Genomic DNA, 25,291 nt, shown 5'->3' on the forward strand with positions numbered 1-25,291 from the left:
CTGGAAATCCCTCAACAAACTTAAGCAGCAGAGAAAGATTAATAGTCACAAGACTCAGAGATTAATCTATTTACCAAAGAATCTGTGCAACAAAGCAGTCTAATACTAAGATTACTGAAGCTAGATTTTCAACAAGATAAGGGTCAAGAGACCTAAACAGTGCAAAACATCTCCCTAATAATGACTTCTTATAAAACTAAAAATACATTCCAGAAGAAAAAGATATTACCTTGATTACTTCCATTTATAATGTCTAACTCAACAACAAAACTCTCAAGATCAATTAAATCAAGAGCCAAAATTACTATAAATACATTACAATGTAGGCTAAGTAACAAGCGGACCAGTGAAATAAGTCCTTTGTTTTTAATTACCTTTAAATTACAAGAATGGATGCCAAAGACAAAAAAAAAAAAAATTTAAAAAAGGCCTTAGCCAACTCCCTTCCTCCTCTTCATTAAAAAAAAAAATCCTCTGTGTTGGAACAACATAACCATCAGTACTAAACAGCAAAACCAACCAGTAAAATAAAGCCAAAATTTAATTGCTAAGACAAAAAAAAAAATCTAAAATTCTAACTGTAAGAAATTGTCTATTCAAGTTGTATATTCCACAATTGTATATTCCACAATTCAGACATGGGATTCCCTTCCGAAAGCATTTATTGCTTTATAAGGAAAGAAAAACCAACCAGTGTCAGTTTTAGGACACAAACCTTACTAAGCTTAAAAAGTATATAAATATATAAAAATAAAATTAATATAAAATTAATTTTTAAAAAAGGCTGATCAAGTTAGCTGAGCCAAGAGAAGGCTCTGAGGTACCCAGACTGGATGATTGCCTGCATGCAAGCATAACATATCAATGTTCCAAACCCCAGTTCAATGAAAGGTGGCAAAGTGAAATTCAATATCCCAGAATCTGTAACAAGACAGTTCAAACTAGAAATTTCAAGGGCTATTGGAGTCTTTGTTATGTGGATTGTTTAAAAACATTCAGTCATCATACCAAAGAATTCAGCAAATCTTATTGCTTACATTAGGACAGATGTCTTTCAAAAGACAAACTAACTCTAAGTTACATGTATGCTACAGAAGACACCAGAGTTCCTGTATGTTGGTTAATCTTTCCACACTTAATTTTTTAGTGAGAGACTTCCACTTGCACATATTTCAAAGGTATGTGCTTTAAAAAAAGAATACTCCACAAAAAAGACCTTAAACCAACCTAGTACTCTGGTCACTTGAGTTTGCACTAAAGAAATAAATGCTCACTCCTAATGTTCCTATCATCATACAGTTACATTTACCAGTTTATATTTTTTAATTTGTACAGCATGAGCTAGATGAGAAACACCTTACAGAGCATGTGCTACACGAGGGGAACACGCTGCACTGAGCTGCAGCCTGTGCTTCACATGCTGTGCTGACACCACTGAACACCTGACTGAAATGGGACAGGAAAAGATCTCCTGGCTGCTCATCCACAGACTTCCAGGGACCTGTAATGAAGCTCAGACACTTTCCTCAGCTTGGTAGAACTCTCCCATGAAGACAGAAATCATTCCTTCCATCTAGGGCATCCAACAGAGGGGGAAAATGAGGATGACAACGGAAGGTTTAACAATCTATTACAGCTCCCAAATTCCATGCTACAGATCCAGAAGTCAGCCAGCAGGTCCCAGAGAAGCCTTTCCTAGCTGAAAACAATCACCAGACAGTGCCACCCACTCCCCACTGTCATCTTGTCAACTGCCTTGACAAGATCTTGTCAATGGCCCAGTTCGGACTGGACAGAGGCACCTGCTGATGGCACCCCTGCTGATAACCCACCTGGGGGAGTGTGGAACGAGGAACGGGTTCAGTGGTGGCCAAGGAACATAACGGGCAGGGAATTTTCCCTACAAAGTGAATTTATTCAATGTTCAGGCCTCTGTCATCAGAAATGGCAGGCCTGTGGAGATTGGTATTTTTAATGAACCAAATGGTAAATATAAGAATCCATGATCAAACTCAATGCTATCCTATAACTCTAAGCACTGATAACTTCTTTGTCTACGCCTAGCTTAAGAGCCAGTTGCACCAGCCACATCTTCCATTTCTTTTGGTGTTAAATAATTATCTTTAATAGTGCTTTTAAGGTAGGCCTTTGTTTTCCCATAATCTCATTAACCAGGAGACTTGAAAACAATAGGCCTCCTCGCATGCAAAGACACAGGATGCAGCTGCTTCCACTTATAAATAAGATGTTGTTGTATCAGATGTGACTGCTATTGTTTCAGCAGTCCATCGGTTACATGAGAAGATTAAAAGGAAGGGTCAAGGTGTATTTTTTCCTTTCTTTGAATTGAAAGGACCACTCTCTCAAAAAAAAAAAAAAAAAAAAAAAAGGTGAACAGAAGAGAAATGCAATAGTTTATACAAGCCTCATGCATGTTTTCCAGGTTCTTGACATAAGACAAACTGATCTGTAATGACAGAATTTGTATTTTAATAAATATTTATCAGAGTATAGAGCTGTCACATACTATACATCCAGAGATACTTTAAAAACACCTGTGGGAAAACATAAATCTGAGCTTTCATTAAGATTTTTGTAGTTAATGGCCTGTCTGTACATATTGACTAGTATTTAAATCGTACCTCCAATTTTCAAGGAGGACACACAAGAAAGCATAGAATAAAAGCTTTTATTACTCATCAACTGAAATGGCAGCTCAGGAACATTTCACTAGGAACATGCGTTTAGGATGGGTTTAACATATATCACACCCCAATCCAATCAACAGGTGCCCAGTACTTTAAGCTCACTCCTGAGTGATTAAAAGAACAGGGGAGACAAGAGTAGGGAAGCACCAGAAAATCCAAATGCTTTCAATACCAGTTTGTGAAACTTCACCTCAAGAAGAGAAGGGTCATGAGTAGTAAAAGACTCACAAAGAATGAAGGGGAAAAACAAAAAAAAACAAAACACTTCCTACCTTTATTACATAATAGAAATTCACTGATCCATTATCAAAGATTTCCTCTTTGATGTGCCTTTGTCTTGTGATGACACCAATTATATTAAGCCATGCCATACCACCGCCTAATCCAAATCAGCACTATCATAAATCAAATTGCATCTGAAATACTCAGACATTTCATCAGTACCTTTAGTTTACAAAAGTATAAGTTTTTTGCTGACAAAAGTGTATTAAGGTAACAGTACTGCACTGGCTATAGTACACTCACCATTGGGATTTGGCTGCTCTGTGTGTTATCCTGAACCTGTTGGTGACAGAAGACAGTTCTGCTTTGGAAGAACAGCAACACTCCTTAAAAAGCTTGTACACCTTGCCAAGATATCTTCTAGGTCCCTCTTCCCAGCAGCTCCTAAAAGCCAGGCTACTACAGTAGGGGTTCACCCCAAAACTACAGAGAAACCTCACCCCTCAGACAAAAAACATTTCCATCTTTCACAATCTAGAACACACACTCTCAGGCAAATTCCAATCTGACTCCAAATTCAAGGACACCTGAGCTAAAAAATACTGCAGCTTCCCACACAGCCTCAATTTAAGATATAAATGATGTATCTTCCTATATGTATATAAGGAAGATAGATAAACATACTCCTCACAAGCTGTTTATAACCTTTGGTCATTTTTCTGTACTAAACTTCCTACCACTGTGGCAAATTTGAATTAAATTTAGGGTTTTCTTCATGGATTTGAAAGGCAGGCAAGCCCTCAAATATGGTGGGGGCAGCAAGAAAAAAAAAATTAACTAAAAATGGGGTGAGGGAAAATAATTTTCAGAAGCACTTGAGGCAGAAACAGGCATTGCAGTCAGAATGAAAACTGTAAGCAATTCTGACTGAGTAAAAAGCACAATCCAACAGACCCAGAATGTGCTCACAATTTAGGAAATTCATTATAAATATAGGAAAAACAGCTCTGAGCACAATTCTGTTTTGTTTTTAATCTCAAAAGTTTACATGTATTATTTTGGAAGAAACTTTCTCTTTTGTGCTTGCTAGCAGGAAACCCCTATTTTTATGTTCAGTAGTTCCAGAAGCCTCCAGCATCAACTGTGTTTAGCAGAAAAATGTGACTTCTATTAACAGTAACAACGTGACATCAGTATTCACCAAGTGCTTTACACTATTCTTCAGATAACTGACTTGCTTTTTTTTATTAAAGAAAAGTATTAAGGGCTGCTAACAGCAAGTTATGCTGCCTGCAGACGTACTCATGCCTCCCACAAAAGTTGAGAGGAACAAGCCTAGACTCAAAATTGAAATCTGCACCAATTCACACAACCACAGATTACTGATGATCTAATGCCCTTTTAGACACAGCTAAAACCCTTGGAAAAATCCTTTTAGTGCTAAATCACACAATCTACAAACATCTGGAACTATCATTAAAAAATACCATTTGAAAACAGGCTAAGTCACTCAATGGCTTTTAAGGGAAAACTATACACATCATAAAAATCAGAATTATTTAAGTTATTTAAGTTCTCATATAATTTTTCAGAAAGGAGTATATTTTTCCAATTCTTCTTGAAAAAAAAAATCTGAGTATCAATTAAAGGATTTCAATGACTTTCATAGCTTGCAGATATATCAATAATATACAGTAGCTATACAAACTCATCAGCTAGACAGCTGGTCATCAGACATTGACAACAAGGTATTAAGAGTCAGAAATCAAGAATCAGAAATCATAATACTTACTTGCCACTAATCTTTTTCCTGAAAAAAAGTATTCTTATTTTTGGACAACATCCTGGACAAGGTTTCAAAAGTACATTTTTTAATAACGTTGTTTGCTTGTTTTCCCAACTGCCTATCGTGCACATTTCACCATTTAAAAAAAGATGCTATGATAAACACTACACTACAGAGAGAACACTACAACATTCATGAAGCATCATCCACCATAAAATAACAAAGACGTATATTTCTGGTTTCAGACCAAGTTGACAGAAATTATATTAGACCAAAGGAAAAAAAACTACTATTGCTTTAGCATATGTTCAGAGCACAGCAATAGTATGGTGGGTCTACTTCAACTGAATACCAGAGAAGGTATTGCAGCACCAAATTCATAATCTGAATTAGGTACTATATACAACATGACTGAACTGAGTATCTACAAGTCCTTTTGTAAGCCTGCTCTCTGTAACAAGGCCATGCAACATTCTCATTAGAAAGAAATATTTTAGGCTGTCCAAATCTATAGCTGCCAGGTGACTTCTGGGCAGATTTTAATGTAGATATTTCTTGTGTTCCAGTACAGAGCAACTCCTCCTCCAGTTTTATTTTTTTTTCTACTCCAAGCACTATAAGCATAAAATAAGCAAAGCCTATACAAGATATCGTATACACTGAGGTTGCTTTGTTATGTATGAGTTACTGCCAAAAGAAGGCAGAGGTGTAATAGCCACTTAAAATAGAGAGCATAATTGGAGCAAGTCAGCTGCAGCACAAACACAAAAGCACGGGGGTAAAAGGAAGCACCTTCCTTACTGCATAAGGAAATATCACCTTCTTCCCAGCAAAACAAACTCCGTGGAAGAACAGCTACAGCAGTACAACCCCTCTGAGCACTTCCCCACAGGAAAGACAGGATTATGAAAGATCATGAACTATACTGTTCTCCCTACTTTTTTATTTCCCAAAGGTATCACAGTACTAGCAAATTAAAGGAGCGTTCCTTCCTCCTCTCCTCTGCACGGCTCCCAACCCCCATGGACTTTGCTACACAAATGTTTATGCAGCCTTTTGCATTTATATATTTGGATTGATTCTGCTTTAGAAAAAGTCCCATACTACTTCACTGTCTCACAAAGATCACAAACATTTAAGGTCAAATTTACTTTGTATTTGGGATTTGAATGCTGAAATGGTGCAGAGACTATACAGACAATTGTGGTCAATGAATAAGCATTTGTCATTTCTATATTTCGTGTACAGTTATCATGCTGCACACTGAATAGTTATTGTCTCTTAAGATGAAATGAAAACTTGCTATTCCAGAATGAGAACAAAAAAAATGCATCTTTCTTTTCTTGTCTGTGATTTTTTTTTTTTTTTTTTTTTTTTAGCTGAATAGGCACTATCTCCTGAAGGGACTTTTGTAGATATTCAAATTTAAATTTTCCCCCTCATCTTCTGGAACGCAGACTTGCAAGTGCAAAATATTGGGATTTAAGACTTACCATTATACTTTGCAGGAGCATACTGAGAAATGGTTTGACAGAGGAGTTTAATATCCTCCATAAAAAGGAAATCTTCTTGCACAACTAATTCAAGGTTTTGCACTCAACCTAGAATCCCAAGAATTACAGAGATGCAACATTCATTTTAATAAATGAAATTAGGTTCCTTGTCTTCAATATTAAGTGCTTGAACATTCTTCAATTTCTTTAAGAATAACCATAATTTTAATAAGCTGCTCTTATATTGTTGTTCTTTTTACAATTACCAGATGAACTGGGGAAAATGTTACTAAGTCATTTACACAAAATTGAATACTTCTTGTGAACAAGTCTACACTTCTCTCCTTATCTGGCATCACCAATACTTAGCCTACAGCATTTGCTATATAACAGCTTCCCTGTTTGTCCCAGATAACAACAGCTTTGAAAAAAAACACTGATAGAATCAAGGCAGCCTGCTCAAAACTTTGATCTACAAACACCCAAGGCATACAGAGATGCAATTTGATCATTTATTTATCCCTCAGAAGAAAGGAAGGCATATACTGGAGATGAGGAACAAAATGAGATACATGGCTTTCACATCCCTGTTTTGGCAAAATCTCTTTATATTCAGCCAGTACATGTTTACATCCATTTGCAGATGTTTCAGTGCTCAGCCATTACCAAAGCAGTTTCAGAACTCATTCTATATCAGTGTCTTAAAAGAGTGACAACAAATCTAGACAGGTATTTTTGAAAAATCTATCTTTACTACCTTCCCACACTCCCAAGAACTCATCTCCTCTCTTTCTTTGCATAAGCAGCTCCATAACAGCAGCCACAATTTGTCACCTGGATGTGACAGAAAGTAGTATCATCATAAATCAAATAAAGCTGAAAATTGCAAAGCAAACTAAGCATCCAAAGCTTCTTCAAGCACCTTAGTAGGCAGTAAAGAAAGAATCATAGAATAGTTTGCAGATGAAAGGGACCTTAACATGTAGTTTGAACACTTCCAGGGATGGAGCACCAGTAACTTCTCTGGCAACCTGTTTCAGTGCCTCACCACCCTCACAGGAAAGTATTTTTTCCTAATATCTAAACCTACTCTCAGTTTGAAGTCATTCCCCCTTGTCTTGTCACTACATGCTCTTGCAAGTACTCTCTCTCCATTTTTTTTTATTTTTTTGTAGGTTCCCTTCAAGTACTGGAAGGCAGCAGTTAGGTCACTCTGAAGTCCTCTTTTCCAAGCTGAACAGTCTCAATTTTCTCAGCCCTTCCTCATAGAAGAAGTGCACCATCATCCTTCTAATCAACTTGCTGGCCTTGTCTGGACTTGCTCCAACAGTTCCATGTCCTTCCAGTGCTGGGGACCCCAGAGTGGATGCAGAATTCCAGGTAGGGTCTTGCCAGAGCAGAGAGACAGAATCCTCTCCCTCCCCTGCTGGCCACACTGCTTTGGATGCAGCCCAGGACACATCTGGCTTTCTGGGCTGAGTTCACACTACTGGGTCACGTCCAGCCTCACACCCACCAGCATCCCCAAGTCCTTCTGGGCAGGGCTGCTCTGAATCTGTTCATCCCCAGCCTGTGCTGATATTGGGGATTTCCCCAACCCAGGTGCAGCACCTTGGTCCTGTTAAACCTCACAATGTTCCCGCAGGCCCACTTCTTGTGCTGGTCTGGGTCCCTCTGGATGGCATTCCATCCTCCAGGTGAGTCAACAGCAACACTCAGTTCAGTGTCATCTACAAATCTGCTGAGGGTGCAACAGGGCTGTTCCAAAATGTTTAATGGGAGATTAGATATAATCTTATTTATATCTTTACTAATAGCCACGAACAAAACACAACAGTGGATTATACAAGGGGTAAAACAAAAGTCATTAGGAGAAAAAAAAATAGTATACAGAAATGTAAACAACCAGATGCAAAAGACACAAAGGCTGATGTTCTAAATCTGAGGGGCTGATCAAGCCCAAGTTCACCTATGCTTGGGCTTCCAGTGGGTCTGCCAAGTGACGGGTACATACACACAGGGCACAGAGCCCCTGCAGTAGCTTCACTGAAATATGGCACATAAGAAAACAGTCTTGTCAACTATTATTATCATATACAAGAATATAGGGGTTTTGACCAAATGTAGAGGTCATGGGGAAAATAAAAGTCATTTCAACACATAGGCAACAACATGTCCAAACCCACATTTTTACTTACATTTGGTTATGGGTTTTTGTTGCTTTCTTAAGACTGGATCCAGAAAGACAGATGGTTCTGCCAAACACCACATAGAACACCACTACTATTGTAGTGCTACATAGAACACTTGCAAATATGAAGAACATAACAAGTTACAAAGAAACACAAATTCCAAATATTTAGTTTAAAGGGAATACAGCAAAGTAGTACAGAAAGCATCACTGTAATCTTTTCAATATTAAACTTTTTTCCGAAGTACATCTATTACAAATGAAAGCATTTCAAAAAACAGGCATCCATGGTGAAACAGCATTTATGAACTGATAAAATAATGCTTGCTATTTGATAACATGACAGTTTTGAGAGCCCATAATGTAGCCATGAGAGAAGTAAACACTATGATAACTTGAGCCTTTCTACAAATTGCTCTCAAGATCCAATCTAGTCGTTTCCTTCAGATTAATTCAAAACCGGAGAGCTGCAGAAAAGAGTCTGTTCTGCAAGAGACTATTCCCAAAACACCAGCTATGGTAAAACACAGAAGAGGTCACAGGCAATTGCAGATCTCTAGAAATAAAGTTAACTAGAATATACACAAGGCTATTAAAAGACAAAGCTGACCTACTAACACAAGCACCACTGCAATGGGAATTTGGAAAGGAAAACAAACAGTTTAGGAAATACTCTGCTGCACAGCAGCCTGACACAGCAAAAGATGGATTCAGTCACCCAGTGGCCTCTTCTATTTCAGTCCTAAAAAAAAAAAGCTCAAGAGTATCATGTAGAAAAACAAAAAACTTTCTTCTCATTTTATTAACAAAGCAGTTGATTAGTTGAAGCCCACCAAGTGATTTTTTTATTGCTTAGATTTGGTAATACTTGTACTACAAATTCTTTATAAAAACCATTATAATTTATAAATGCTCGCCCACATAAACTATTCCTAAATGCTTGTAACTTGAACAAGAAGATCAAACTTGTGTATATTTTCTTCACTGATGTTGCTTTTAATAAAGGTTATGTAAACCTTTCTATCAAGGACAGAAACAAGGAGAAGCCTTTAAAAGAATGAAATTGCATGGAGTTAAATTTGTTTTCTAGAAGTAGTAAATATATCTGCCTTCTCCTTGTCCCTGACAAGTCAGTAATGTATCAGCCATCTGCTCTTTATGAAAAAACACCTGTAGGGGATGGTACAATGGCTTGCATCATTGAGCTACAGCTACTTTAACTATTTATTACCTCAATAATTAGAATGGCTGGCTTTTAAGATTATGGTTATCCTTGCAATAAAATAAAAAGGAACAAAGAAAGCACGTGACCAAGCACAAGCATTTTACCAAGTCAAAGCACAGTGTATTCAACTATTTGTAGTATTGGGAAGATTTATTTTAAAGTTTAAAAAACAAAAAGGGAAAAGAAAAAAAGAAAATCACAAAACCCACCATGACTGAAACACTAGCAAGGGTTTTTTTTCATTCCAACTCAACTTCCCAGCCCACTTTAGAAGAGCAATTTGTCAGCAGAATAGAGGGAAATTAAGTCATTCATTTCCTGCTATTAGTACTATTAGCAGGCAGAATGGTGCCCTGCCTTGCTCAGGGGAGTTTAATAGGTAAAGGTTTATACTGCATACTTTACTGCTTGGAATTGTAACATAGTGTAACAGATGAGGTAGGAAGTTTGTAGAACTCACCGAGGGTAATGCTGCCTGCTGCTGAGTGGTATCACCCACTCCTCTCCAGTCCCTGCCCCGTCTGTCCCAAGCTAAGCTGCTTGTTTTCAGCTTAAGAAACAGGGCATGTAGATGAGCGAGTAACAGACACTTGGGATTACACACAGGTGTCAATTTGACAATTATGAAGTCAATACTACCAAGGAGAGAGGTATCCCCAGTTCCTCATTCTTTAGTACCAGCCCAGGCATGGTAATTGGTTTCAGGATTCTCAAACCAGTAAGTTGAGTTCCCTTGGATCTATCTTTGCCATCTCAGCTCTGGCACACATCCTTCCCTATTATCCTTCCTACCTTTCAGCACCATAATGAGGAGGAAGGCAACATGATTAACCATAGATCATTTTCTTCCATGAGGTGAAACAGAAATTGTAGTTCTTGCATACCTCTGAGACAGAGTCCTTTTTCAGCCTTCACCCACACCCTGAATGCCATGAGTTACAAATAGATGAATGATCTCTTCTTGCCATTAAAGCTTTCAAAACATCCCACCATAATAAACATGCCTACCTCATATTGTCAGCATGAACAGTATTGCACAGACTGCAGCAACAACTGAATTAAATCAGTTGAAACAGAAGAAAAAACTTCACTGCATGCAGTAGAGCAATCAACACTGAAACTAATGTAAGTGGGGTTTTTCCACTTCCACTTAATAACTTCTATTACATGATTCTTCTGATGAGTGTGTTTTAAGTTTAAAATGGCATTTTTTTCCCCCCACTGTTCATCGGCTGCCTGTGTCAAGATTCACTACATGTGCCAAGCATATTATTCTCCTTCTGCAACTCTGAACTGACACCAATTCTGTAAGACATTTAATATAAGAGTCCACTTGCATTTGTGAAAGGAGTTCAAAAGTTGGAATAAAACTGGAGAAAAACCCTTGACCAGAATTTTGAGAAAATAAGTAAGGACAAGCAACATTTCAGAGGGTATAATTAAAGCTTCATCTTCTGGAGACCAACAATTTTGTATTTCTCAGAAACTCCATGCAGCAATAACTTATTGCTCAATTTGGGTGGTACAAAATATTGTTTCTCCCACTTTCCCTCCTCCTCCCACCAGCTCTGGGCTATTCAAAGTGACCCAGAAGAATTTAGAATGGTCACAGTTGTGTTAAACCCATGTTTCTTATCTGAGCATCTTCAGTGTATTAAGCAATAAGCTACATTAAAAAGATGAGAGAGCAATGGATCAGGAGAAGTATCTATGCAGGCCTCCACTACTGAGAAAAAAATAAGCTGCCCACTTAACAACTTTCTGAACAAGTCAAAGAAATATCAATTTGTTTATAAACCTGAGTTTATTACTTAGAAACATTTGTTCAACCACAACAAAACCAAAACCAACTTAATAAAATTGTATCCCTTTTGATAAACACCTCGGATCATAGAGAAGCAGAGTTACCTCACAAGTAACTCTGGCACCATTCAGCGCTCAATAAGCCCATCACAATCTGCAAGACAGGAAAATCCTCAATATTTTCTTTGAAAATGAAAGAACTATTTCCCCAATTTATCCTTTAATTTTTTTTCTATTGAACATATTTGCTGTCAATTAAGCTTTATTTTGGTCCTCTTATTAATAAGAAATTAATAAAGGGGAAAATCAATTACAGTTAGGAAAATAGCAATTTTATTTCCTCAGCTCACTAGTTCTCATGCTCCACAGCCATTATACAGTTTGAAAAACATTGTTAAGATGTTTGCTCTGTTGAGCTATAAATAGGTTCCTTTGAAAGAAGGAAGGAGAGATGGATCTGTAAATCACAAGTTCAGTACCCACAAATAAGACTAGGCACACAATTACAAACTTATAATAGCTAGTGTAGATAAAGTTGTATTTTAAATACTAAGCAGCTAATAAAAGCCCAGATTTGTTATAAGCAGAGTCCATAGATCCCAAATGAGAAATGTAAAAGGAATATAATTCAGACTCATTCACTAAGTCCAGACACCAGCTGATCCTGACAAATATAAAGACATTACTAGCTTGAGAATATTTTTTAAACTAGAGAACCAAATAAACCAACCAAAGCCTGACAGTCAGAGCTATCCATAGCTGTCAAGAGGCTCAAAAACAGCTGTTGGTTCTGCTGAAGAAGTTTGTTTCTGATACACATTCTTTTGCCATCATCCCAGCAGCACCCAAACAGGATTTCCTGTATTAAACTCATTTTTCAGCATTTCAGCTCCAAAAATATTGAGAACATCATTTTTATCCTTTGCATAGCTACTGAGTGATGAGTCCCATCACCTGAAATTAGTACTTCTAAAAGAAAAATATTATCCCTCTTTTCCCCCAGGTTTCACTACAATTGGAAAAATCCAAAATGTTTTTGTTCAGTTAATTTAAAAATAACTTCTGCTACAGGCAAAAGCTCCAAGAGGTGCAGGAAGGGAGAAACCTGTGCTGTTGCACTTTCTGGGAGGTTACTGTTTGGTGGTATCAACCCCCCAGCATTATCAGCTGCTCCTTTAGACATAAGGACAGAATGTATTTAGGGAACTGAACAAGATCATACTTGAACATATTGATTCGGCGTTAGGGCAATTTCTGTACACCACCTTTTTCAGTTGTGTAAAAGTTGTCATTTGCTGTAGCAAACAGAAGATTTTTATTGCTTTTAAGTAAAGCATAGCTTAAGCTGATTTGGCAAGTGACACCTCTCTCATTACCAAACAATTGCCATTTATTACCTATAACCTTCCTCGCCACAGTCAAAGATGAATCCTATGCATTTGCACTTCATAAATATAGGAACAGTTGCACCCAGGAGCTGGTCCCACACAGCAGCTGTGCTGTAAAACTGAATCAGAGAAATTAAGCGCCAAAAAGCTTGCCCACAGCATCAGCTGGCACATCCTCCACAAGCACATGCACACGGCTGCCTCTACAGCTCAGCCCTGGCCACCTCGTGCCACCAAGCAGCTGGTGAGTCACCTGCTCTGTCATGTCCTCTGCAGCAAGCTCTCTCTGCACAGTAATCTCATTAGAAATAGGTCTCTGAACATTCTGATTCCATTCCCTTGCCCTTCTTCATTAATTCTAAAAGCATTTCTTCGTCCACCACTCCCCTCTTTAGGGTTTTCCAAATTCCAGGCCAGAAAACTCACAAGTCATCACAACCATCTTTCTCTTCTTTCCTTCCCTCCATTAAATTATGTAAATACAACAGATAAGCATCCCATAAAGTCAATCCTCACTCTGCCTCCCTTCATTTCAAACTCAGAATGAGGAAGTTTAGGGACACCTTACCAGTGCCATTGGCTCAGTTACAACAAGCATTGAAAGTTAGAGGGTGTAAGCACGCAAAGGGTTACAATGAGGAGGTGAGAAGCAAAAGAGTTCTAAGTGAGACTGAGTAGGAGCTAGACAAGCCCTTGAAGGCTGCGTTCAGGAAGGGTTACAGACCAGCAGAGCTATCTTTGGCAGCAACTCATTCAAGGGAGATGGGAATTAGTGGTCATTTTTTGTTTACTCTGTAGAAATTAATTTTCCTTCATCCACGCTCTTCCATCAGCCCCGCCAGAAACTCACACAGTGCAAAAGATACATTTGATACACTGAAATGTATTGTTACAAGTGTTTGTTTCACCTTCCTTACTACACTACAACACAAACCAACAATTTTCCAGCACTCTGAGATTCCAGGGCAATCCTAATACCTCATAACAAACCTGTGCCCATCCCAGTGCTACAGTCAGCTCTCCAGTTTCAGGTTTACATCTTTTGCCAGCACTCATACCACCCCAGTCTTCCTCAATCATGATGGATATTTGGTAATCCTCTTTGGTAACTAATTTCTTAATCTCTTTGGTAATTTTTTGGAAAAAAAACAAAGTTTTGTTGTTTGAAAAAATTACACAATTTGAGCAAAGATGAATCCATAAGACTGAACATAAATGTACCCTAAGGTAAGTTATAGCTTCTAAAATATCCACACTGCTTAGCAAGCTGCATTTTGTCTGAGAACATGCAAGTCCTCCACTGTTGGGTTTCTCTCATAGATAGGACAAGCATGCATAATTTTCATTTGTTTTCAGAGAGAAAACACTATAAGAAAATGCCTTATATTAAATTATTCTCCATTTGGCACTTAGATTGTATAGCATCCTGAGGCTTAAAGAACTAAACTGAAAGAACATAATGAAAGACTCATTCTTTTTGAAAGATTGGTCTTTACCACTAAAAAATGGAAGAGTTCTCCATCTGCAAATATCCCTCTTCCTGCTTGGCAAACCTCCCCTAAATTTTCAAGAAAACAAAACTGATATTTTTAAAATTAGATATCCATTGGATATTTTTTATATTATCAACAGGATGCATTCTTATTTGGAACTGCACAAAAATATGGGGATACGGTCATTATTTTTAGACATGACACAGTAGCATGGAAATATTTTCATGACAACGAAAGCCAAAAAGTTAAGATATCTGACTAATGACCTTTAATGAACTTTTAAGTTCCCTTGGACAGCATGTACTACATACATTATTTTGTTTGGGGTAAAATACTTAACTTTCTCTCTCAGTAAAAATCAAGTATATATTTTTACAACATTTTGTATAAAACAAGGCCATAAAATCAAGCTACAGACTTGACACGCCTTATTACAAACCCTTGCAGGTCATCACCCACAATATCCACAACGGACTACAGAAGCGGGGGCGGGGAACTTCTTAAAGGACAGCTTTTGGGAAAACACAAGCTCAGAGGTTAAGGTGGTAGATGGCAGATCCCAACAAATAAATATAAAATTTATATATTCAAGAACCACTATAGTGTAGGAAAGCATCTGAGAAAGGTATATTGCTATACTTTTCTATCACAAAGTTCAAGTATTACAACATCTCAACCACTATAACAGAACTGAAAGCTAAATTAATTCACAAGCTCAGAACCAAAGAGAGCTATCTTTTTATGCTTCATTTAATTATCCAACAAAAACGGTACATACATCCTTTTTCCTAACAATATTGTTTTAATACAGCGGCATAATCACACCACATGGCTCAAGAAGCCTTACTACAAGTACTTAGTAAAAATTCTTGCCTGTTTTTTCAAGTTAATTAGCCAATAAAGGTTATAAGTCAACCTGAAGCTTGTCTAGAGAGAAATTGCAAGGGAATTTATGCACTTCAATGTATTTAAAATATTTCCAAACATGCATATATGGAGTATCAAGGTTGCAACATCAAAAATATACTTGTAGGGCTCAGCATAGCCTTTCCAGTGGAGAAAGACACTGGCATTTCAAGAGCTCTATTTACCAGGATGGTTCCGCTTAGCAAGTGCTGCACCTGAGCAAATGACAGAAATAAGAAACACATACAACAAAATATTTCAGTCGAAAAAACATATTTTTTAACCATAAAAATTTCAGCTAAGGCTCCTAAACTATCAAGCATAGGGCAAGTGCCATAGGAAAGGCCTTTTTCATCTAGTCAGTATCAACAGCGACAGCTAAATCTTTCACTATTGCAGGTTAAGAATTCTTTGTCTGATGTTGAGACTTGTTGTTATTTAATTACACTCTAATATTAAATATCTACTAATTTCTCTCACACAATATCACTGTCTAGCTTCTTTAGGAGATGAGACAATGGAAGTATCACAAAAATATCTATCTCAAAGAGATTGCTAGGATTGATAACTTCACCATTACTAGGCAGTACCATAAAGATATTATAACAAGTTAATAAGCCCAGAGCACAAGAATACATTTGCATACTTATTTTACAGTGTTTACTTCCTTCCTATTTGCTACACGAGTGAGCTGGCATTACTTCTTGCAATTAAATCCTGCATTTTAAATGACAGCATAAAATTGCATATATTCCACCCAACACAAACCAGGCCTCTCCCAAAGCCACAAAGACGGCTTTTCTTCTGTCATTCACTTGTCCAATATGCAAAGCATGGCTGTCAATCAGCTACCATCCCTGACAGAATAATTGCTGAAGAGAACGTGAAAAACATGAGGAGGGTTGGGACCAAAAGAGATATGAGCAACATTGCTCCTTGCACACTTTAGTACTAATTGAGGATTCTGCTTCATCAAGATTCCTTCCCTGTCTCTATTAGAGCAAAACAAAGAATCCACAAAGGAAGGTTGAGAAGGCCTTTAAAGCCAGCAGTGCCAAATAAGTTTGGGTTGCATCACTCCTACTCACTTCAAAAGCAAGCACTAGCATCACTCACCAATAGATGCCTCATCTTTGAGGAGCTGGTTTGTCTTTACCAACAGCTCCAAAATTCCGTTTTCTAACTTCTTACCTGGTCCATACTCCCCTCTCTCAGCCTGAGCATACCAACAAGTTTTCCTCTGTGAATGCCTAACAAAACTGTATCTCACCAAATGAATGGCATCTTTCTTCTCATTTCCCTGCTGCCAAGTTAGTATTCTATCTGCAAAATTTATTAGAGAAATTTTCAGATGTCTGCCTCACGTGAAATAATACCACCCCTCACAGCACTCGAGTAAATATTTAACAGCTATGCAGCACAAACGAATTTTTCTGGAATCATGACCTGCACAGACATTTATGCAAATCATGATGCAACAGAAGTGACTTTTTTGACTACTGGGAGGCAACCATTCCTTACAGGATCCAAAACTATCTTTTCCATCTATGCTAACTGAAAGTCCAGCTTTTCCCAATGCAAGTGTAAATAAGAAATACTGGTGCATACTAAGCCATTTATTATGTTTTTTTAATAACTCAAACCCCTGTTCCAAATCCCTAATTCAAAATTTTAAAGAAGGAAATAAAACCAGAGACTCTCTATAGACCTATCCAGCTCCAGGCTTTGCAACTATTTTAGTATCCATGATCTAGATAAACATTTAACATATTCAAAAAAAATATTTTGAAAATTTTATAAATATCATTGACTTGCACCTGACTAGTTCTCGGCCTTGAAAATACCAGCCATTTATTATCTACTGTTAAAATGTTATATTATCCAAAGAATTTCTAGTCTTCTTAGTGAAGGTTATTTATATTCCACTTCCTGAAATGGAAATTCAAATTTTCTCGAGATAAAAATGTTTGTGACTCACTGCAGGGGTTTTGCAAGACACATCCCTTTAAATCTGAGCCAGTCAGGCGGTCTGGGTAGCTTATATAAATCTGAAGAAAAATATTTTCTTCAGGTTCCACCAACACGCCCATTTCTAGACTTCTATTTTCAATCCAGTACAACTCGTGCTTTGATAGCAATAGCACACAAGTAAAGGATGTTGTGTAAGAAATTTAAGTGCTGCAAAAATTTATATGGTAGAAATACTATACAAATGTATGTGTTAGAAATAATACTAATATCTTCTAGATACAAGGAAGGATTTTTTTTTTTTTTTTATTATGAGGCCACTGAATGACTGGCACAGGTTGTCCAGAGGAGTGGCAGATGCCCCTTCCCTGGAGACGTTCCAGGTCAGGTTGACCAACCTGATCTACCAGAAGATGGCCTTACTCTTGGCCTGGATGGACTAGATGACCTCTAGAGGTCTCTTCCAACCCAAACCATTACATGATTTTTTGGGGATTTAAAAAAAAAAATCAGGTGGCAAGAGAAAGTGAACTTGCAACACCTGAAAGAAACTACAGAAGTAATTTTGGTTCATGTCCTCCCTTTCTCTTCTGTGGAAACACAGAAAGATAATTTAATAGATAAAATTTTTGCAGGTTTGTTTAAAAGACAATAAATTAATTCCAATGGCCTCAGTTGCATTTTCAGAAAAAACTTTTGCTAGTATATTTGCAACAAATGAAGCTTATAGAAATGAAACATCTCATAAGCAAACTCCACTAGTTCAGACAACTTAAGAAGCTGCTGTATGACTAAATAAAGTATATTTCTCTGCTTAGCAGAGGGAAGGAATTTCCCCTCCCAACGCCCTAAAGGCTTTTGATGCATTTTTTTCTTTTCACAGAAGAAATGATTAATAGCTATGGCTTCAATCCAATGTACAGTTTTGGCAGCTGCCGATGGACTGCTCCATCTACTTGCTGCTCCCTCCTTGCTACGTTCAACACGTGCTGTTGAATGCACGCTGTCAAAAGTGCTAAAATGATTCACTTTTAAATGTGGCAAATCTAGATAGTGACTACTTGAAGAAGTTGCTTCTTAACTGCAGGTGTAGAAAACAAACTTTTTTCCTGTCAAATATGGTATGACAGCTTTCAAAGTATATAAAAAGAACCATCAGGTAAAAAAAAGTTGTAACTTTTTCCACTGTCTAGAGAGCAAGCTGTAATTAAACAAATTGCAAACCCTTCTATGAGCAACAACACAGCCATGAAAAACAAGCTCTTAGGACTACTGGAAGTCTATTTTTTGCCTCCACAGTTTACACAAGTAGCATTGTCTCTAAAATTACTGTTTAGCCATGATGGAAAAAGATCTGTTTTCAGATTACCAAAATAAAACTTCTCTCTCCAGTACAGTCTGCAACCAAGAATTAGGAAAAACTTTACTTAAGAGATTTATGTATTCAACAACATCATGCCATGATTTTTGTTTCAATCTCTTACATGCAATATAGCCTTGCAGAGAACAAGAGCATCCCAAACACAAATACAGATGCTACTCCTAAAATTTCAAGATCATTTAAAGTCAAATAAATGCTTGGCTGTTTTAAGATACCAAGGAGTAAATACATTTAATTTCCAATAGCAACCAAAGGTTGAGTCTTTGTCAGGTTTTAGAATATGTTCCTGTACAGAAATAAGAGAGCCTATAAGCTTTACTGTAAAAGAACAAATTAGAGATAATGGGCATCTTGAAGTGTTATTTATTTTATTCATACTTTCAAGTTTTATTTGATGTATTAATTTTTAATGTTGTTCATGTTTTAAAGCAGTGCTAGCAGTGTATCCGATGCCAGCACCAATAATTTCCTTCTGTTTTCTTTTGGTTTGCCTGGTTTTAAATAAAGAATTAAAAATGTAATTATTCCATGTAAGGACATTTCATTAAAATTGGAAGCTCTTGCTTGTTTTAATTGAAATTAGAAATGTTAATTTCAACTTCAAATTGGCATAATCAGTTTTTAAGCAACAAAAAAAATTGAGTATTTAAATACTTGAAGCCTGTATTTGCAGGTCCTGTATTTTCAGTGAAAGAGGGAGAAAACATTAATTAGCTCTCACTTTTCTCTCTACAAGCACTGTTTGGTAGCCAAGCATAAATGTATAGAAAGGTTGCTTTTCTTACTAATTCACTAAAAGTATGTCTGGTCTCCCCAAAAGAAAATTTGATCCTCCTCTTCAAACCATACAATCCCCTTGCAACAGCAGCACTTCTTTTTGAAAGACATGCCAGACTAGTAAAATCAGAAATAATACCACAAAACACCCAGTCAATCTGTGCTCCTGTTCATCCTCCTGAAACACAGTCATTTTTCCAAGCTTTACTTTGAAGTCAGTCTGCCTAATGGTTTCATACAGCAGTATTTACCACCTTAGCTTTCTTCTCTCACCCTTTTTCTCCTCCAAACATGGTTTGAAGTGAGTTGAACCATGTTTTAGTAATCTATTGGAAAGTTACAGGACTGTTTCCTGTATGAATAGCAGCACAGTGAGATGAGACATACCTACTGACACCACAGACATCCAAAAACTAGCTTAATTAGCTAACAGTCATTTAATTAGTCATTAGTTAGCTTAGCAGTCACTTAATAAATTGGTGAAGTAATACATGTACAGAAAGAGCAAGGAGACTACAAACACTTCACTATATTTTATTAAAATGAAAGCTGTTATTATCACACCTACACTCTCTCTCCAGGCAGGTCTATAAAAGAAGCAGCCTGCAAAGCAGTCAAACATAACTGACACAAGTGAAGACATTTGCAAAAGCTGCTTTGCCGGTAGAGTTATGTCTCTTCTCAGAACAAAATGAGTATTTGGTGATGTGACAAGATCAGAAGAATTTTTGCTCATGTGAAAACTGATCAGAGCTAGACTGGTGCCATTGTACTGGAGAGCATCACTGACACTCCTCTTCCTTCTGAGCATCTCAGTCCAGACATGAGAAACTCAAACAACCTACTGTAGGCAATTTATATATGACATTAGAGCCTATTAAATCAGCCTGGACAGCTTTGCCAGTACAGTTAATTTAAATCATGGAGATGCTCAAATCAAATTACATTTAAAGCATATTGCTACATGAATCTGAATGAAAACAACAAATAGTGGAGAGAAGAAAAAAAGTAGAAATAAGCTAAAAACGTGGTCATACTGAAAAAGCTCTTCACACAATTTTTTGCAATAAAAGATATTCACATACTTCCTTCTGTAAATAAAAATTAATAAGGTTACCTTAAAACTTATCTCAATTGTATTTAAGCAAAAACATGGGATGAATCTCTATAAATTGAAGTCTACTTCTTTCTCCTTACATTGCCTCCCTCTGAAAGTTAGTTTCTTCTGCCACTATAGTAAATGAAACAATATGTCTTTCTAAAGAGCCACAGATCAAGTGCCAAGTGCTGGAGGCGACAGTTAACAGAGGCAGAAAAAGAAGCTACCTGGAAAGATGCACCACGTACCCTGACCTCCTCTTCCACTTCATTCATTTTCCTGTACTTCTCATCTCGGGCTTAGCCTTTAAAAACCACCAACTTCTTAAAAAGACATTGTTCTGGTAAAGTGGTTAATATTCACCTACTACGTGTGAAAATGTCACACACACTAGTACCTACTCTGTTGGCTGTTAGGCTGCTTCTGGCGAACATCACCGCACTTCATTATTTAACAACTTCCTCAGCATTCAGAAACTGTCTGGACTAGTGGACTGAAGGTTATTAACATTTTAAAATGCCTGCAGCTAATATTTCCAAGTTGTCCAAGACAGTAATTATTGCCCACATTATTGTTAAATATTAGCATTTGCTCATATGGTATAATCCAACATATATTTTCAAGCTGGACTTTATATTTATTTTGTATACAAATGCTTTTCCCCCCCACAAATAAGCCACACTAAATTCCTCTTAAGAGAAACAGGATAAATATTGATACCAAATTACCTTTCTTGGGTTTGGATAATGGAGAATATTCCTTTAGGAAGAAAAGGTCACATTAACATGGAAAAACACTAATTGTATACAGAATGCATCCCACAGTGTTACAGGATTCTGTTCATTCTGAAGGGAAGGAAAAGAATTCCTGATGGTTATTTCAATAAAAGCCTTCCACAGACAGCAGCACAGTGATGCTCAGGTTGATGCACAGCACCTCATCTAGACAAGAGAAAAATATCCATTAGCAACAACCACATCTAAATGTGGTTTATGCAGCAGTACAACTCGACTCAGTCAGCATAACTGATAAAACACTTCCCCTCTCTCTAGCTAGAAAAAAGGATCAGAGTTACCTCAAACTGTAGCAGGTTCCCTAACAAAAGTCAGCTCAAGTCTCCCTGATTGTAAAGATAGTTTCATTAATAATCAATTTTTGTCACTATCAAGAATGTCTGGTAAAATTTTTATCATATTCTCCCAATTTTGTTTATTTTTACAGACTAACCATGGAGAACTAAGAATCAACATAAACATAGGCTGTAACTGAATTAGCTGCCCAAGACTGTGATTCTTACACCTTCACCTACCAAGTCAAACTGCAGGACCTGGAAGATACAAATAATTTTTTTCCTGGGTGTGTTTCTCCTCAAAATAAGTGTACATTGGTGGCAGACAGGGTTAGATAAAGCTCTTGTGGTATTTTAAAATTAATTTTTAAATGACTCAACTAATTTAAAGGGCCATAAGGTCCCTCCAAACAGCAGCCTACCACCAAAAAGGCTTAAGATCTAACTTCTGAAACAGGCAACATCTTTCAGCTGTCCACAGGGTAGCAATTACAGACTAGTCATAGTGCAGAAATGCCAAAATATTTTTTTTTCTCTACATTGCTATCATTAGAAGCTTTGTAACTTCCAGAGATGCTCAAGGGAGCTGGACACAAAAATTCATGCCAGAGTTTATTTATAAGTCAAATTATCTGGAAAAAAGAGCACTCAAATAGTTGGCTTGGTGTCCCAGCTCTAATGGTAGTAGACAGCAAAGCAGCCTGGCATAAAAATATTTGTTTACACATGAAAAAATATATCCTTACTTTCTACTCAAAGTTTACACTTAACTATTAAAGCATTTCTTAGTATCCAAATCCACAGTTTTTCCTACCTCTACTTTGTCAAACAAGCAGTAGCTCACAGAAGATCCAAGAGATAAGGTTTTATGTCTCAAAACTATTTGAAAATCCAATTAAATACCTCCATGGTTCCACTAAAAATTAATAATACTTGATTCTGGATGCCACCTGTACTTTTAAAGCTGGAATATGGCATATGAATAACTTACACGCCAGCTGATTTTCCAGATTACGTCTTTAACAGACATGGGGAAAGACTGACAAACTACTACCCACAATTCCAAATATGAAATAATGATTTGGAAAGCACATCCTCATTCTTACAGACATTTAAGGTATTCTACAGTCCTCCTATGCTAAGTGGAGAAGTTTTGTTTCCTTTCTTAAAGACACACTCTATTTGTTCAAACTGAGCATGATAATGAAATGTTAGATCCATATGAATAGTTACTATAACTCACACTAACTGAAGACAGCACTGTGAGGACAGAATAACAAAAAATCCTCCACAACTGAACACAGAGAGCATACTCCTGCTGTTTCAAACATTCCCTGCTGCCAAGCAGTACCATTTCAGTGTAGCTGTGTTAGTTCCAGTTGCCCTAACACATTTATTCATAATGCAAAATAAAACAAAACCAAAGAATCCACACGCACCCCACGGGACAGAAAGGTCATTTTCTTTATTTTATCCAAGTGCAAACAGATGTTTGAATAGAATATTTTCTTAACATAAACACAATCAGAAACCATTTCTAAAGTATGTAATTTCAGAATTGTGTTTATTTTTTAATAAAAAGCAAATGTAAACTACAAACTATTGATTAACTAGCAATCTCATAAGTAACAAGCTAAAAAAAAAATAAGGGGTTCTGTTTTTTTTTTTTTTTACTTTCAGCATACTAAGAGATGTCAGGGCAATTGCTAAACCACCCTTCAATTTTTGATACTACATGGAATTTATAAATCCCATATAGCTTTCAGGCTGAAGGAGGAATCTGTCCATAAGCAGCAAGTATGCTTTAGTGCTTATGATGGGCTGAATTCCTTTTACCCCTTAAAGCATTTTTCTTGCATTGTTCATTACCAAAGTGAATAATGTTGCAATTTTAGAAACTGAGTCCTAGCAGCACAAACCAATCAGAAATAAAGTTACACACATAGAAAGCCTAAAACTATGAAGAGAATAAGAAGAGCAGAGAGAATAGAACAGTAGAATGAGGAGAGTGACTGAGGGAGAAAAAAATTTTTAAATTATAGTTGATATTAACTGGGAGATTCTCAGCTGGAGAAAGGAAAAAAGCCTTCTGTCCAGCAAAGAAACAGAATTGGGTGATGATGGTATAAAACGCAAGCTGAAACACACAAAAGATGACTCGCTGTGTGAGGGATGCTGTATTAACCAGTGCAACACTTTTACTGTATCTGGCTTCTTATCAGGTCACTATCTCACACCTACCTGGAAAAGTCTCACTATTTTTTTAATCTGTCTTAGACCAAAAGACAATTTTCTGGTTAGCAGGTGGTCTCACACATCACCAATTTACACACAGAGATCCTTTTTGTGGTTTTTCTTCTTTTCGCTTTTTTGTTTGTTGGTTGGTTCGTTTGTTTCAAATTTTTTAATTACAGGAAAAACACTTAGCAAGATCTTCACAGAAGATCTTCTCCTGAGAAGATTAATTAAAATGGTAAATTAGTCCCCCAGGAATAATTTACTTTTAATATTGTCAAAGTAAAGAATTTATAAATGAATTAAGTTGGAATCTATTTGAGAAGCTACTGCGTGTGTTTGTCCCTGAACAGCAGGCTCCTAACTAAAATTTTCTAAATGACTCATGACTGCAGCACCTCCAAGTTTTGTAAGTGCACTCTGAGCAGGTTATCCTTCCAGAGAAGCTGCAATGCAGGCATTGCAGGGCCATGCGATCCTTAGAGCTGGAATTTGCTGAAATGACTCAACACCAAGGAGCTGGTCCTGAACACTGTGGTGCTGCCTGCAGCCCACCACATCTGATGGTCTGCCACTGGAGGTGGTCATAGATCATCTACAGACACTACTTTCTCATTTTTCACTCCTTACAGACACTATTTTGTCATTTTCTTCTGGGGAAAAAAAATACAAACCAATACATCCATCTTGAAAGATAAATGTCCATTCTGATGTTTTAGACAGCAGATACTAAATTAAGATACTGAGTAGCAGATGCAAAAAGGATCATCTTCTGCTCACAACACGTAGCCTCTTGCCCTACTTTAAAGCTGCAAAATCCACTCATTAAATGGAATACAAAATCACTCATTTTAACATGCAACTAAGTTCCAGTGGTTTCAAGGTCAACTTTCAGCTGACAGCAAAACACCCAAAAAGATGCTTGCTATCCCTCAACAATTTACAGTTGGAAGACAAGACAGAAGTTAGGCAGATACAAAAGGGGTTTTATGACATAAATGTTAGGTCCCTGTTATTTTAAATGGTAAGCATTAGGAATACAAAAAAAAAAAAACCACATGAATGCAGCCTAATTATTATGGTGATTACTTGAAAGCAAAAAAAGTTGTGAAAACAAATTTTCTGTCTACATAGTCTATAGAATATTTTGGACAAAAAAAAAAGAAGGTCCACTAGTTCTCAAAACGTCTGATTACTGGAAGTCATATGACTTCCAGTCACTTGGGGTTTTATCCCTTCTGTAGTTAAATACAGAATTAAAAACTGATACCAGGTTATCAGGGCAGCAGAAAGGTTAAATACAGGGTCAATACAGAAAAATATTTTGAGATTATTTCCTAAGAAATGCCACACCAATTTTTCGAATAAATTTAGAACATTCTGTTCAGTACTTTGAATTTCAACAGCTATGAAAGCTTTCAGACATACAGAGCTGGTTTCATAAGCTTCTTTTAACTGGACTGCACACTGAGGATGAGACAGTTTAACAGTGACAAACTCACCATTGATTTTCCTGAAACCTGCTCAAGAAAATGCATTGCAAAGTC

The 25,291-nt window shown here is 37.0% G+C and overlaps 1 protein-coding gene and 1 long non-coding RNA gene across 7 annotated transcripts in view; both read right to left on the reverse strand.

Annotated features, from left to right (window-relative positions):
* Window positions 1-25,291, reverse strand: part of RAPGEF2 (Rap guanine nucleotide exchange factor 2) — a 182,998-nt gene that overhangs the window by 144,195 nt on the left and 13,512 nt on the right. The window lies entirely within an intron of this gene.
* LOC146767602 (uncharacterized) overlaps window positions 1-25,291 on the reverse strand; it is a 38,633-nt gene continuing 13,342 nt past the window's right edge. Inside the window, exon 2 of the long non-coding RNA XR_014955135.1 lies at window positions 1-25,291. This exon is cut by the window's right edge and continues 4,093 nt beyond it. This is a non-coding gene — a long non-coding RNA (uncharacterized LOC146767602).

The sequence above is a fragment of the Lonchura striata genome, chromosome 4, assembly GCF_050655825.1.
Source record: "Lonchura striata isolate lonStrDom1 chromosome 4, ASM5065582v1, whole genome shotgun sequence".
Lineage (NCBI taxonomy): Eukaryota > Metazoa > Chordata > Aves > Passeriformes > Estrildidae > Lonchura > Lonchura striata.